This window comes from Cupressus sempervirens, chromosome 1 (genome assembly GCF_028749045.1).
Source record: "Cupressus sempervirens isolate cs-2001-9-10 chromosome 1, ASM2874904v1, whole genome shotgun sequence".
Taxonomy (NCBI): domain Eukaryota; kingdom Viridiplantae; phylum Streptophyta; class Pinopsida; order Cupressales; family Cupressaceae; genus Cupressus; species Cupressus sempervirens.
This window is the reverse complement of record NC_143118.1, coordinates 248,252,474-248,258,135: the sequence shown is the minus strand read 5'-3', so window position 1 is coordinate 248,258,135 and position 5,662 is coordinate 248,252,474.

Here is a 5,662-nt window from a genome sequence, read left to right as displayed (position 1 = left end):
TCTCTAGTTTATCGAATGAAGCAATGCAAAGAAAAAGGTCGATAGCCTTAAAAGGTGCTATAAGTTGGAGAAAAGAAAGGTCGAGCTCTCGGGATCAGATCATGTGGATTGGTCATTTTATGAAGAGCTTGATGAAATCAAGTTTTGTATACAAAAAATGGTGGCAGAACTTCAATGACTTTTTCATTGAAAGGTCATTCGTTCAAGCTTGTGGAGCCCTTGGATTTTGACAAGGGGTTCAAAAATGATAATCTTCATCATCAAATTTTTTGAGCTATGCCCATTATAATCGGTTTGATCTAATTGTACCTAACAATCTAATTGCAGACAAGGGCAAGGGTTTGCTGGAAAATACAAATGTAGTGTTGAATGTTGTATATTTTATGTCAAATAATAAAGAGGAAGCTACTGAATGAAGAAAAGAGCTGCCTTGCTAAGGAGGATAACAAAGAAGAACCCAAAGGAACAACAAACGATAGGGAAAAGAGAAAAAAAGGTTAAACAAATTATCCCACATTGGCTGGGAAATGGAACTTTTTATTGTTTAAATACCTTTTCAAGCAATTTGACTTATGTCTTAAGGCACATGCCTTTTTAAAAGGGGAAGTGTGTGGTGGAGGGTCCCGAACAGCTAGAGGACATCAAGCATAAAATTTTGAACGTGCATGCACATGCAAAAACCAGTGACATTAGCCTATTTGAGGTTGCCAAAAAACTAAAAAAATCTGGTGCCTTGCAACTTTACTAGCCAGAAAATCTCAAAAATCCAGCTAGCGACATAGCGAGTCGTCGAAAAACTCCAAAAGAAAACTCTAATGTAAAATGCAATGTGAATCCCATGTGTAGTTACAATTAATGAATCAATTAGTGACAAGTGGCAACATGTGGGTAGCAGGCTGTACATAAAATGTTGACATGGCGGATCATGATCAGAGGTCACCAGATGGTGATACATGGCGGATCCAATGCTAGTCCCCATGTCGCAATGAAAAAGTTGCAAGGAAGTTAACATAGCAACATGGCGACTACCCAACTAGAAGTGAGATGGATGGATGACGTCGTAGGACCCAACCAATTAGAAGATGACACATGGCATTGCCTGATTAACTTGGTTTGACTCGATATCCAAGTACAAGGAAAAGTTCAGACATGTCAAGAAAATATTTTTAAATTGTTTTATGCAAAATGGATGCCTGTCAATCTTTTAAATTCAATAGGGTCTTTATCTAAAGTTTTGACTTTAGAGTTTTTTTAATTTTTGAAAATTTTAATTTTTAGGAGTTACAGACCTAAGCCTTTTAGCAAAGGGGGACTATTTTTTTAAAACTGATTTTCTGGGGGTTTCTAAGAGGCGAACATAGCAGTATTATATATCGTCAGAATTGTGAGAAGATGAACTTTTTGATTATGGAGTTCATTTTTGCACAAGTGCTCACTAGTTTGAGTTATAGCCAAAAACGTAAAATTTGGGGCCTTCTCAATAGAATTGGTAAAAATTGAAAATCCAATTAGAGAATTAGTAAAACATGGTAAGAATGTAGTTGGGGTCAAAATTAATCAAATTCACTCAGTAAAAACTCAATTTTACTGGCTTTTCATGGAGTTTTCAGTTATTTTGATGACTCAACAAGTTTTCATCATTTCAACAAAGATATTTGCAAATCAGTAATAGAAAAATGATGAAACCAAATCAGATCAAAATGGGAAAAGGAAGAAAGAGGTTATCTAGTTATAGAAGATTGAATTTCAAGTGGACACATGTCATGCATAGATCAAATCTGGGAATTCTTTCTCTCCTATATCTTTCTTTCTTTCTTTCATTGTGGTGGTTGGCAGTTTGCTCTGGGTAATACCAGCAGGGTTCTAGTGTTTTACTGTGAAACTATTTTTCTTCAACATATTTTCTCTTGAATGAATAGCATTAGGAAGGTTAATACAGATGGTTCAGATCTGTTAAGTATTTCCATGTTTTCATTTTCATGCATATGACTATATTAATTTCAAGGAAATAAATGCAAAGAGTAGCAGATGATTGAGTTTCAGCTTGAATCTTGTCTCCTTTATCAGTTAATTTTCAATGTTTTACAATCTTTGACATAGAGCTTAGGTTGTAGTTGTAGTCCCTTAAGGTTGTATGTTATTTCATTATTTCTTTTAACCCAAGAGGTTATGTAAATACTTCAGGGAATCAACAGGGTTGCAAGTTTACTGGTGGGGATATCATGTAAGAATTGGATTTAAATTGAGCATTGATGTCTATTTACAAGTTAAATAGATAGATCAGATATCTGAAGATACACATATGTCTCAGATATCCATATGTATGTTTGTGATTCATGGATTTGCCCAATGGTTAAGGCACTAATCAGTTATAGGATCATTAGGTCTTATTGCTACATATCTGAGGTTTTGTTGAAATCAACATTATTAATCAAATGTATTTTCCCCTCACATGTTGAAGAACCTAAATGTAATGCCCTCACTCAACTTATGAGATTCATAGATTTGCATTTAGCTACTATAGATCTATGTCATTTCATGAGTTATTAGGAGATATAAGCAATTTTCATCTACAGTAAATAGATTCAAGGATATGTTTTGCACTGGTACGATATCAATTGAATCTGAGGTCTACCCACCTAAGTCTTGCAAAGCCTAAAGTAGAAGAAGGATCATGCCTTATAGTTGGCCCAGTGTCTGAAATGGCATGTTGAAAATGGGAGTTAGCTGCCCCTAGATGTGCCATATTCTCATTGGGATAATTGAAAACCCTCTAACATTTTCAAAAACCAACAAAATGGCGACTCTATTGTAGAATTGTATTGAATCTGAATAATAGACAAACCTTGAGAATTTAAAGAAGATTCAATACAATAGGAAGGATTTGCTATAGTAGCAAGGTTGTGAGGCATTCTTTTCATATCCTTGTTGAACGTTGTGTGTCCCCCAATTAAGCTTTATTCATGGACAGCAATATATTGTGAAATTGGATGTAAATTATGTTCTATGACTATTATAGGTCTATCTTCAATCAATTCAATTTTTGCAAGTGTTGTGAGAAAGTTCAGAGTCAAGAATTGATTTATAAAGTGTAGTTTCTTTTCAAAATGATAATGATCTACAAGTTTCTCCTACATTGAAGGTCTAGTTCAGATTTGTCAAATGATGAATTATGTTTTATTTCTCACGAAGTGTGAGTGGTGACTCCCAAATCTCTGTACCAATTTGTTCCAAGTTGATTTCATTGCAAAATTTTGAAAGATTTTCAGTTGTATGGGCAGATCTAAAGCTTTTGGTAGTTTCTTGAAAAGGAAGTTTAAATTCTTGATAAGTTTTAAAGTGTTGTTTGCAATCTATTGTTATAAGAAATTGAATTGTAAAAAGTGAATTGCAGTAGTGATATCTTTATCCTCTTGAAAGGAGGTGGCGACTCTACAATGTTTTGACAAGTGGTGTGAAGGAATTTTAGTCTTGCACCTATGCCAAATCAGCAAATCAAAGTTTAGCATCAACACTTGAGGTATTTTGATTTTCATGTTTTCTTTTCATGGAAGTCAAATGTTAGAATCAGTGCCTCTATTCAATGATATTCAGCATTAGAAGGAAGAGGTAGAAATTTTGTTCTATAATGGAGTCAGATCTTAGATCTAAGATTAGTTTTCCAAATTCTGAGAGTTTAGAAACTATGAATAATAACATTTCTATGTTGAGTAGACTGATCTATGAAAGGATTGTCAGTCTTATACAAATTAAGGTAGGAAGTATTCAAGGTTGAAGAGTTGAACAATGGTACTTAAGGTTTGAATCAGTGATCGACAAGATGTCTTTTCATTGTAGACCTAAGGAATCTTCCTTGCATAGTGTTTTCCTTGATGTTCTACTGCTTGATTTAGTCAATTAGCTAGCACCGATAAGATTACAAAGAATTTTACAAATTGAAAGATTCATTGAAGAGATGGAAAATGATGATTATAGATTTCATGTTATGTCTTCTAATGATAATGAGTACGCTAAAAGTCAAGGTAGCAATGAATATAATGAATCTGTATAACAAGGTGATTTGTCTTTTGAGTGTGAAGAGAAGGATTCAAATGCAAGTGAATCGGGTAATTGCAATCAACATAAGGAAGCTGGATATGAAAGTGAAAATAAATTTGGTTACAGTAAATATGAAGTTGAGGAATTATGTAACAGCAGTAAAGGTAGTGATTGCTATGATAAGAATGATTTTTGTAAGAATTCTAATTTTCCAGATTGTTATACTAATGATCTTGCTATTGTAAGTTCTTCATGTTATCTAGATGATAATCATAGCCAGGAGAAGATTTGTGAGGTAGTCTTCTTGAGCTCTAATGAAATCTCTATTTTGTTGGCTCGTGATTTTGAAAAGCAAGCAAGTGTTTCTAAGGATCTTCATATTTTCTATCATAATGTTTCTTCATTCAGTCAAGTTACTTCCCCAAAGTTTGATGTAGATAGAGATGTGGAATCTAAACAATCCCTATCAGATTTTGGAGGTGTAGATGATAGTACCTCATATGTCTTTGCACATGAAAATTTTTTGGATGCGGGGAATGTTAATGAAGGGAAGTTTAATACTGTTTCAAATTATTTTCATGCTAATCTTGCAAAAATTTGTTTTGATGTTTCATGTGATGAAAGGGAAAATAGTGAAGGTTGTCAATCTAATTAAAGATTTTCTTTATATGCTAATAAGTCTTGTAAGGATAAGTTCAAGTTTTATTCTGACATTCAATTAGATGAAGAAAATGATTGTGATCAACATAGTTTAGATCAACACTTTCAGAATGAGTTTTCATGCTTGGTAACTAATCAATTATTTGAAGAATGTGAAGAGATCTTAGTGAAGGATAAATCTGATTCAATGAATGACATGACTACAAGTAGGAAACAATCAAATTTCACATATTCTTCACAGTCAGAGACACAAGGTGAGTTGCAAGTTTTTGATACATGCAACTTGGTGAATGGTGTAGAATATGAAGTCTTTGTGTTTTCGATCAGTGTGCATGAATCATTGTTGGATTTTGATTCTCAGTCCAATTTGTGTAATTATGAGCATGCTGATTTGTTTTCTCATAATGAGCATGAAGTAAAGGGTAATTATAATATATGTATGCATTATGAGAATGAAGGAAGTTATTTTGTTTTGCCAAGTAGTTTTTTTCAAGATGTTGATCTGATTGGTAAAACTAATAGAAGAAATATTTTCATCTTACCTCATCAAAGTGCAGATGAAAATCAAGTGTATGACACAGGTAAGAATTTTTGAAAGTTCGGTGGCCCGAGATCATCACTTGTACATAGTAGTTGTAGTTATTTTTGCTTTCAATAAAGTTATTCAAGAGAAGTTTTTGAAGTTCAGGTGTGTGGTCTACTGCTCCCAGAGATTTGAAATCTTGTCATGCCCAATAGGGCCATGCATACCCAGACAGAGCCACAATTGGGACTAAAAATTGCATGGTTAATTTTGAGTAGCATATTGAAAATTTTGAGATTTCAAGCCCTCTAACTGCCCATAAATGCATTTGTACCTAGCTATACCTTTGAGCCCCATAATTTAATGCTTCTAGCACCTTTCATTCAGTATGCTTATGTGTTTCATGAAGTTAAACTCACGTTTTGAGACATTTTGTGAAGT